The following is an 11,564-nucleotide window of genomic DNA, read 5'->3' as shown; positions in this document are numbered from 1 at the left end:
TGGTGTTATTGTTGGAGTCTGAGAGCAGAGACAAAGAGACATTCAGGCCACAGGGAGCTTCAGGGATCTTTAGTACCAGCTGAACTTGCTTACAATGACTAGAAATGTTGCTGACAGTAGTTTGTATGTTTGTCTTGGAAATTGCCTTTTGAGCAATGTCTGGGTGTTCTCTACTACTGTCCTGAATGGACTCCTGGTCATGATAAACATGACTACTCTCCACCTCCTGCTGCTTGTTTTGCAAAATAAGAGAGCATGGTGATCCTTCCCTCCTCCTCTCTCCTCCACAGTTCTCTGATAATAGAGTGGATGTATCCTCTGCTTCTTGGTTCGAGAATGGGTGATGAGACAGAAATTCCTCAGAGTCCTTACCAGTGTCAGATTGGATTTGAGTTGAATCAGTTCCTGGTTCTACAGAGCCTGCCTGTGCCCTCTCGAAAAGCTTGTCCACAGAATGGAGTTGCATATGAGTGGGTATTTCCATCATAGCATCCCCCTGATCCAAGTGATTAGGTATTAAACCATGGGTTTGACCTGGAATTTGCCATGATTGTAACCTTGCTCCCTGAAGTTGTTTTTGATCTGGTTGCCTGTCAGTGAGCTCCATCCTATCTGAGTCTGCTAACAGTACAGGTGAGGATAGTGTAGAAACCTTTGGAACCACAGTCAGCTCAGTAAAACAGGTATCCAATGAAAAAGAGGCTGTGGTCTCTGTGGAAAATGTAATGGAGGAACATATTTCATTTACTGTCCCAGGTGGCGTTGTCCCCTCTGTTGTAGTACAAACACACCCAAACTGCTCCTCCTGGAAGCAGACATCCGACACCGTTGCCTTATCCTGGGGCTTTGTATCTATAGTACAAACCTGAGGGTGGATCTCTGACAGTCCTCTGTTGAAGCTCTCTTCACACAGAGTTTGTGAATAGCAAATATCTAACTTGTCTGCCAATATACTGACTGTATTGAGTGTGTCTCTGAGCTTTGCTGACTTTGTGTTATGTGACACACTATTTGTATTTGCGCTTTGTGCTTCTGTGATGTTTGGACTTGCTACAACAATATCTGTAATTAACTGAGGGTCTGTGTATGTTGTCTCAGTATATGTCCGAGAGCACGCTCGAAATCTGTCAGGTATTTGTGCATTTAATAGGTCGGTGAAATGTGTATCAGCTATGCATGTGTTGTCTTTACAGTTACTCACTATTTTGTGATGATTTCCATTACAATATGTCCCCACACTTGGGCACAAGTCCCTTTTGTCCTTGTCCACTTTTAGAGCCTGTATGTCTTTGTCTTCATTGATTATACGCCGGTGTTCTAAATGGTCTCTCTGTCTGTAATGTCTATCATTATTGTCGCTATTGCATCTATTGAAGCTTCTATTTTTCTTTACAGAGTAAGTTCTGAGTAAATCAAGATTCTCTAAGTCTACATCCTGAACTTTACAGATTTCTAATCTTTCTCTGTCTTTCTTCTCTAAGTTTTTACTTTCTTTGTTTCCTGTCTGTAAGCTTGCACTCTGCTTGTGTCTGATTTGCTGTTGTGTCTCCACAATCTTGTCCTCTGTGGTATCTAGATGTATTATGCATGTTTCTGAGTCTGTAGATTCATTCAGTCTGATGGGATTGCTTTTTTCAGGTTGTAAATGCAATTTCTCTTCCCGAGTGTCTAGTGGATTATTTATCTTCTTGTCAAAGGTGTCTGTGTTATGTTGGCTTTGTACATGTAAACTGTATGAATCCGTTCTAACCTTGACTTGAATTTCTTTGCAAACAGCCTTTGAACTGGTCTGTTCATGGTGCAAGTCTTGTTTTAGTTCCTCTTTTCTTGGACAGGGTCGAATTTGAACTGAGCACAGGTCTCTAGTGCTGAGCTTGGAGGGAATATTAGGGTTCACATAGCTGTCTGGGCTTTTCCTCCTGCTACATCTAAACCGTCCAACATATGTCTCTGTGGCATCTCTGTGGTCGTCCTTGGCCGTCACTGACTCTCTCCATCTGTTTTTTCTCTGCCCTGTGCGGAAGGTTCGGCCTGTCGCTCGCCGACCAAGGGAGGTCCCCTCAAGACCTAGCAAAGCATCCAGAGAGTCTTCCCCGCCCAGACTAAAATCTGACAGAGTGTCGCTGTGCCAAGAGTTGGAGTCAAAATACTTAGCAGAAGTGTCACCCTTTCCTTTTCCTCTCTCACACCATTCCAGGGGATCAGCTCCCAAATCCTCTTCCTCTAAGCCTAATCCTTCAGAGAGGTGGGGGGAGTGTTCAAGAGCTTCCTGGGGCTGTGGACACAGTAAAGAAGAAGAGTGTGAGATCAAGTGGGTCGAGCACAATGCTAGTAAGAATTTCAAAGCTGATCCTCATACAGCCACTGATGAGCCATCATTTAGAAGGCAATATGTAAAGCATTGACTTTATCCCTCAGTTAGTCAACTAAATCAACAAGTTCAAAGATATACAATATATAAAAGTACCAATCTGTCTGAAGTCACTTAGTGTATAATTAACAAACATTATCAAACATTCCTCTATTTAAGTTAGCAAACATGTTTTTGAGAAAAATGAAAGATGAAAATGAAATTATTTCAGTCCATTGCATGACACGTTTTGTTACAAAGTTAAACTAAAACTTGATTTCTCACATTTTTGTAATGAAATATCAATTATAAATTATACTATCGCTGCTTGTGAATATTCTTTTGTTCACCTTTTCAAAGTGGATTTTTTTTAAGGGAATGAAATTGTTTTTGGACATATATGACATATACTGAGAGACAGAGTTGCTAGGAGACACTGTCAGAATGCTGTACTGTATAGACCAGGGGTGTCAAACATACGGCCCGCGGGCCGGATCCGGCCCGCCACGTCATTTTATGTGGCCCGCAAACCTACCAGCAAAAAAAAAAAAAATGGAAATCGCGCACGGCGGAGCTCCTCCCCGATCCGCGCGCACACACCTCCACCAGCGTATGTGGCAGCAGCAGCCCCCCCCCCCCGACAACCGGCCCTTTGGGGGCAACCATGATGCCGATGCGGCCCCAGAGCAACAATGAGTTTGACACCCCTGGTATAGACTATAAGGGGTTAACTTCCACAACTACCATTTGCAGCATTACTTTAACCCAGTGGTTCTCAAACTTTTTCTGTCACGCCCCACTTTGGAGGAAGAAAAATGTTCATGCCCCACCGCCCCAACAAAATTGTAACAAAATGGTCCATGTTGAATTTTTATTGAAATAACAACATTTTGTGACTCCTCCATCTGTGCTTTTTCAAATACTAGAATAAAGAAAATTGCAATCACTTTCAAGTAAACCTGATTGCTCCATCAGACAAAAACAAATACATTGTGCAATCACTTTGTTAGAACAATGCAAATAAAGTTCTATCTGTCCATAAAATAACTAATATTTGGCAAAAAATAGTGGCTGCAATTAACCTGTTTTGCACTGAATATATTTTCAAGATAATAATAAAGTGCAACGTGTGAAAAACTAAATAAAATGCATTTTATTTTAAATATGAGCTTTAAAATGTAGCATTCTGGTGAACTCTGAGAAGAAAATGAAGTGATAAGACATTTACTTTCAGCAAAAAACTAATTTATTATTCAGTTATTAATCAGTATTTCAGCTCTATTATTATTAACCTTTAAAAGTTTTAGTCATATAAAAACAAAGATAGCAAGAGTAGCGAGAACCATCGCCTGTACAAATAAAGTGATTAGTTTTCATTGAACCCTGTTACTGTATGGCTTAATATTAATTATACTGTTACTGAGAAGCTGTTAGAATTGTGGCCTATCTTCTATTTGCAATTAATATGCAATCAATCCAGTTAAATTATTTAAATGAAAATGATAATCTACTCTGGCTAAGGTAGCTTATCAAGAGTAAAATAATAGCTGTGATTTAACTGCACGTGGGACTGTTGGGATCGGAAGTCCACTGTCTGTGGTCATCACAGTGAACAGTGTCTGTGTGTGATGAGAGGACAGTGAGCCCTTGTTGCTGTACTTTATCTCCTTGGAGCAGAGGCTGCATTTAGCATACCCTGCTTTATCAATGTGTTTAAAACACTGTGACAGCAGGAAGCTGTACTCACGTCTATTTAGACCTCCACCTTTATCCAGACCCACCTCCACCTTTATCCAGACCCACCTCCACCTTTATCCAGACCCACCTCCACCTTTATCCAGGCCCAGCTCCACCTTTATCCAGGCCCAGCTCCACCTTTATCCAGACCCACCTCCACCTTTATCCAGACCCACCTCCACCTTTATCCAGACCCACCTCCACCTTTATCCAGGCCCAGCTCCACCTTTATCCAGGCCCAGCTCCACCTTTATCCAGACCCACCTCCACCTTTATCCAGGCCCAGCTCCACCTTTATCCAGACCCACCTCCACCTTTATCCAGACCCACCTCCACCTTTATCCAGACCCACCTCCACCTTTATCCAGACCCACCTCCACCTTTATCCAGGCCCACCTCCACCTTTATCCAGACCCACCTCCACCTTTATCCAGACCCACCTCCACCTTTATCCAGACCCACCTCCACCTTTATCCAGACCCACCTCCACCTTTATCCAGACCCACCTCCACCTTTATCCAGGCCCACCTCCACCTTTATCCAGGCCCAGCTCCTTCACAGCTCAGCCCTGCGTCAAGCTGCGCTACACTAACAGCCTCCTCTTCCTGAAGCTCTTTGACCTCATCATCTCATCAGTATCTGGGTCTTTCATTCTACTTTGAGTTAAAACAAACAACCTGCAACCAGATCCGCCGGTATTCGGGTTTAACGTTAACGAGTGACCGCGTGAACTGAACCGGAACACGGGGGGGGATGCATGTTTCATCACGTTACGTTTTTTCCTCCTAAATCGCGATGATGACGAACGTTAACAGTCCACAAAGTTCCGCATGCAGTGGACGTTAATTTAACCCAGCAAGTCTGAACTGTAACGGAACATAACGGAACTTAAACTTTAACGGAGGGAAAGACGCTGTAGACACCTTAACGCTGATTGGCCAAGACTCGACACGTCACATCAAAGTTGTTTTATTGTGAAGATCACAACATCACCTTTTCTCCTCGTCTCACTCCAATCTGAGAAACGCTGGCTGACCCCCCCCTGCAAACCCCCCCCCCCCCCCCCCCCCCAACTCTATGGATCTACACAATTCACGTGGATGATATATTTTGATTCAAAACGGCGAATTTCTCCGAATAGCGACAAGTCTGCAAGTATGAATAAAGTTCTTGAAACAAAAAGATTCTGCATTTCCCCCTGTGCCCCACCTGCAATACCGCTGCGCCCCACTAGAGGGGCGCGCCCCACAGTTTGAGAACCACTGCTTTAGTTTGTACTCTACTCAGAAAGTGGAAGCTAGTTAACCTAGCTTGCTAACGTTAGCCTTCATTCCGACTGGACTTTACTCTTTGCTTGCTATTTCAACACTTGTACTGTACGTAACTCGGTATGTTTATCTTTCATTAAAACCATAGGATAATGCATGGAGTCAGTTGGAACAATAAAATCATTGCAACAAATTGTTTTGATGATTACAATTTTGACCTAAGCACACAAGTCAAAACAAACAAGAAGATATACAGTGATTTTTCTGCAAAATCGTGTTACAGGTGACACTGTTTCTGAAACAATCACAAATGATCTCCATACAAGTTGTTCTCTCTCTCTCTCTCTCTCTCTCTCTCTCTCTCTCTCTCTCTCTCTCTCTCTCTCTCTCTCTCTCTCTCTCTCTCTCTATCTATCTATATATATATATATATATATATATATAAAAAATAAATAAATAAATGTCAACGTTTTACTTACTCTCCAGTGCTTCAATGCATCAGCTGTATCCAGCACCAGAGCACATAGGCGAGCAGCAAACCAGCTCAGCACTGCTCCCAGGGCATCCCACACACATACGCTCACACACATGACCACACGGCTCATACACACAGTCGCAGGGTCTCCTGTTTTCTGATACTACATGCCTGTAGCTTCCCTCTGCACTTGTCCTCCTTTGTATCTGTGTTCATCTTCCTTGATCATCAATTGGGCTTGAGCCAAATCTTCCAGTACAGATTCACCCCTTTCTCTATCTACCTGCAGTGACTGGCCTTAACATAATGCCTTACAGCCAGATAACTGTACACACAGGCAGAAGCAGATCTTCCCTTTCCACTGCATGTCTAAGATGTGGTCCTTTTACAGTAGACAGGATTAATCCAACCTCAGAACAGCAGGTGCACAGTGAACTCTGTGTCTCAATAACAAGGAAAGACATTAAGAAGCCCTGCTATAAATACAGAGCGGCAATGCAGGGTACATGACAACTTAACTCAAGGACAAGTAACCTTAATGCAAGCTAACCCAAATCACATTAGGAAAAAATAGCACCATGGGTTGTATATTTAAACAGAAGCATGTTCTGCACAAGACCTTATCAAACTAAGTTGTTGATCAAACTGCCATACTTGATCATAGAGTGTTTCGAATAGCATTCAATCACTATACACTAGCTCTCCTATGTATTTTCTCTCTGTGGTCTAAAGTAATTGTCATTATGTCTAAACTGTAAACTATATATGGAAGATATATATATATATATATATATATATATATATATATATATATATATATATATATATATATGGAGCAATAACCCATTACAGTAAAGATTCTGTTTAGTTCTTAAGATAAACAGTTCTATTCTTTAATTTATTTGTAATTCAAAAAAACATGACATTACTAGAGTTCAAAGTAAACCAGGAAAAGTAGTGCCATTATCTTTTAAACAGTAGGCCACATATTAAACATCTGGAGAAATCCATTTCCACTAATAATAGCAGAATTAGTTAAAAACAATGGCCACTCATCTCTACTTACTTATTTGTTGGAGCACATTGGACCTTGAGTTAAGAATGTTTTGTCATGTGCTGTTGGTCGAGGTCAAGCATAAACTGCTGTTTTCTCTTTTAACAGCTTGAGGTTATTGCCTCACCTTGTAGATGTGAATGAGTTGGATGGTTTTTGTCCTCATATATTTACTATGGGACCATATGAAATGTTTCTCGCAGGCAGATTGACAGAAAAGCAGCACTGCTGGCTTTTGGGCTACTGTAGTATCTATTTAGGGAATTCCTATAAACGACTGGAAAATAAGGGTTGAAAATGTATCCGGCTAACCACTGAAACTGATGCATCGATGCTGACTAGGCTCTATTCTATTTTATTCACTCTCTGATCTTTTGTTAAGATGACAGAGGTATTCAACTCTTTGTTTCTCCTATAAATGATCTATGTTTGCTTGAAGAAGAATATTTTGTCATAGTTCACAATGTTTATTGGTTCATTTAACCAATATTTTATTTGAACAACACCCACCACTCAACACGCCGAGGATGAAGAAGACGAACGAGACTCATTCAAGATCTACAGTGTCAGCCCTGACTGAAGACTTTCCGCCATCCATGAGCCTGGAAAACATCACACAAGACAGTTGTGTGACATGGACAGAGACGTTTTGTCAGCACAGATGCAAGGATGCCCAGCTGATAAGGTATCAGGCCATGAGAGGAAGCTGAAAGACGGGGCAGAGACTTTGAGACTTTGACACACACCAACTGAAGACTGTGTGCCATAAATGTGGCAGCTTGAACATTAAAGAAGAGGCTGCTCATCCTCCATGAACAAGGAGTGGGGGGAGGGATCGACAATCAGCCATCAGACTGGGGGGGTGCGGCAGGCAAGCGGAGTGGACCCCTAGTGATGGACCAACGTACACACAATACAACACAGAGGGTGAGTTAACTTAGATTCTTTAGATGACAAACTTGTACATTTATACACACATTAGAAACTAGACAAACACCACTCACACCCACATAGCACATGTATTCGACTGAAATTGAAGGATTTAGTTATAAATCTATGTATAAACTATACACTTTTTGGTACTAGAAAAATAAAATCATTTGCTTTTTCAGTCCACTAGATGGTGCTGAGTTGTTTTCTGGTGAAGTCAGCAGAGCTCCCGGGTCAGTGTGGAAGTTGGAAGTTGGTCAAAACCAAGATAGAGACATCGGAGAAAGAAATCAGAAATGCGCCGTCCATGTTTGAATCAGACGTCTGGACTTATTTGGATTTTTTTATTTGACAAGGAAGGCCGTCGCGGAGTTTTTTCACAGACACAGCCGTGCCCAAGCTCTATGGAGAAGTGAAGCTTAAAGTGGAGGAATCTTTGAGTACAGCAGAAAGAGTTGCATTAACTTGCGATGCGTTGACGTCAAGCGCAGTGGATTCCTATGTGACTATAACAGCACAATATCTCACAGAGGACTGGCGACTGCTGTCTCTCATTCTCCAAACTAGAACAGTACATGTAAGTCACACCGGGGCAAACATGACAGACCTTCTGCTAAATGCAGCATAAGAATGGGGGATTGCCGACAAAAACCTGGGGGTTGTAACCGACAACGCTTCTAATGTGGGCGTTGCCGTTCAGTTAGCGGGATTCCTGCATGTGAAGTGTTTCGCTCACACGCTCAATCTGGCCTCACACAGAGATGGGCAGTATTTCTATTACTTGTATTTGAAATACGTATTTCAATTACTTTTGAGTATTTTGTAATTTGAATTTGATAGGGCCGATTAAAAAGCTAACGTAATTTGTAACAAAATACTTTAGAGTGGAGTAATTTTGTATTTAAAATACTCAAAATACTTTCTCCAGAATCAAAAAACAGTTCACGAGCTCAGTCTTCAGATCTTCAAGTTCAACGGATTATCTGTCAAGTTAAATATTTTATCTGAGTGTGACAGATGTCAACTAACTTGATGTATAACTTATGCTGGGTCTGGCTACATAGCCTATTGTATATACATGGTGATGGTTATAATATCAAGCTAGCGATCGATGCTAACATGCTAATGACGCTAGCATGCTGTCTAGGCTAGTGCATAGCCAGTGTTTAGCAAGTTAGCTTATCAGTCGAGTAGCTAGCTATAGGAAGAGGGAGATTGGGAGCTTGTATGTCATATGTGATGAATATTTTCTTGTTGATACAAACCAAAGTTTATGGGCTGTTAAGTCCCATTAATAAAAATATATATATATATACATAATCAAGTTGTTGTCTTTCAATAGCTTTGCTTAGTTACACTAACATTCTGTGACTGTTCTTCCTGTTTGTGGGGTTCACTAGAGCTTTGTGTACATTATAGCCCAAACCTGAATGCTCTGCTATACCAAATTGTGAGTAAACAGAAAATCCAGAAAAAAGTATTTCCTATATTTTAAATACAAAATACATGTATTTTGTTACATTTTCTGGCACCAGTATTTTGTATTTTGTATTTTGTTGTAATAAATTTCTTTGGGGGTATTTTGTATTTTGTATCAAAATACATTTTGATGTATTTTTGCCCATCTCTGGCCTCACAACGGGCGTTAAATCTGCCAACAGCAGCAGGCTCATGGGGAGAGTGCAGCGCATAACTGGCTCTCTGCCCTCGACGTCCACGCATCGCAAGTTATACAGAGTTATATAACTCTTATATCGTACTTATAGAAGTTATAGACACGTTTGCATTCAGTTAAGTTGGACTATGTAGACTGTAATACAAACAGTTCAGTTTGTCAGGTGCAACATTTATGACAGGTTTTTATGACAGTGTTGGTCAGTCTGTCTGCTTGACAATCCCATTTTGCTGCAATAAAAATGATTGAAGTGAGATGAACAGACTGAAAACTTTATCTTATTAGATAAAACATGTTGACACCGTTTTCCTTTGGGGACATCATTTGCAGTTGAAAAAAGGTAATAAATTGCAATATATGTTATCGCAATACTCAACATATCGCAGTATCGTGATAATATCGCAATATCGTGATAATATCGTATCGTGACCTAAGTATCGTGATAATATCGTATCGCAGGATCTCTGGCGATTCCCACCCCTAATACTGGGGCCTCTTCTGTTCAACATATACATGCTTCCACTAGCTCAGATTATGGAAAAAAACAAAGTGTGTTATCATAATTATGCAGACGACAGACAAAGCTACATAACTATCACCAGGGAACTATAATCCCATACAAGGGCTGGGTAAATGCATTGAACAAATCAGCAACTGGATGTGCCAGAATTTCAATTCTTCAATTAAACAAAGTAATAATTCAAATAATTGTTTTTGATACCAACGATTGAAAGTCAGCGCTCAGCTTCAATCACTGATGTTAAAAACCACAAACCAAGCCAGAAACCTCGGCGTAGTTATGGATTCAGACCTCAACCCGAGCAGCCATAACAATTACAAAATCAGCCTACTATCACCTGAAGAATATATCAAGGATTAGAGGACTTATGTCTCAACAGGATTTGGAAAAACTTGTCCATGCATTTATCTTCAGTCTTGACTTCTGTAACGGTGTGTTTACAGGTCTCTGTAAAAAGTCTATCAGAACGCTGCAGCTCGAGTCCTCTCTAAGACCAAGAAAGTGGATCACATCACTCCAGTTCTGAGGTCTTTACACTGGCTTCCTGTCCAACAAAGAATTTACTTTAAAATCCTGCTGTTGGTTTATAAAGCACTGAATGGTTTAGGGCCAAAATACATCTCTGATCTGCTCCTACCTCATGAACCATACCAACCCCTTAGGTCGTCTGGGACCGGTCTACTTTCTGTTCCCAGAGTCAGGATTAAATATGGAGAAGCAGCGTTCAGTTTTTCTGCTCCAGATATCTGGAACAAAGTCCCAGAAAGCTGCAGGTCTGCTGAGACCCTCAGCTCCTTTAAATCCAGATTGAAGACTTTTCTGTTTGCTGCTGCCTTTAATTGAACCAGATTCAAGGATATTAATCAATTTCCTGCATTTCTGCATTTTACTACTGTATTCTATTTCTTACACTGCTTTTTAATGTTTCAATGAATGTTCTTAATTGTTTTTAAATCTCCTTTTCTTTTGCCTTATGTTTTGATGCTTTTAATGGTTTTATGTGAAGCACTTCAAATTGCCTTGTTGTGCTATACAAATAAACTTGCCTTCCCTTGCCTTAAAAAAAGGTAAAATAAAAGTATTTTTTACTAGTCACTGGTCACATTTTCTTATATTGTTTAATGATTTGAAATTCTGTTCTGTGTCTTTTGTGTCTGAAAACTAGAGAGTCATTTCTAAGGAACATTTTGGAGTCAAACCCAGCATATTTTCATGGATCGGTAATGGCTTATATAAAGCCTGCTTTGTGTTACTTTTCCTCTACTGCTGTTCAGCAAGGAAACACTGTCTGCGGAAACAAAAGAAGGAAATTTGAAAAAACAACAACATATTGTTGCCTAGGAAGATGAGTAAGATGGAACCTCATATTAGCTTTAGCTGAACTTCATGCATTTTTATACAGAGGATACAGAGAAGGACTCTGAACTTTGTCCCACATCACCAACGACCTTCCAGACACAACTCCCTGAAGCCGCCTCCACAATGAAGGTTTTGAGAATCACCCACTAGAATTCCATGTTCAAAATTATGTCTGTGTGTTTCAGTTTGACTAAAC

Source organism: Pholis gunnellus (assembly GCF_910591455.1).
Source record: "Pholis gunnellus genome assembly, chromosome: 20".
Lineage (NCBI taxonomy): Eukaryota > Metazoa > Chordata > Actinopteri > Perciformes > Pholidae > Pholis > Pholis gunnellus.
Note: the sequence above shows the minus strand (reverse complement) of the source record.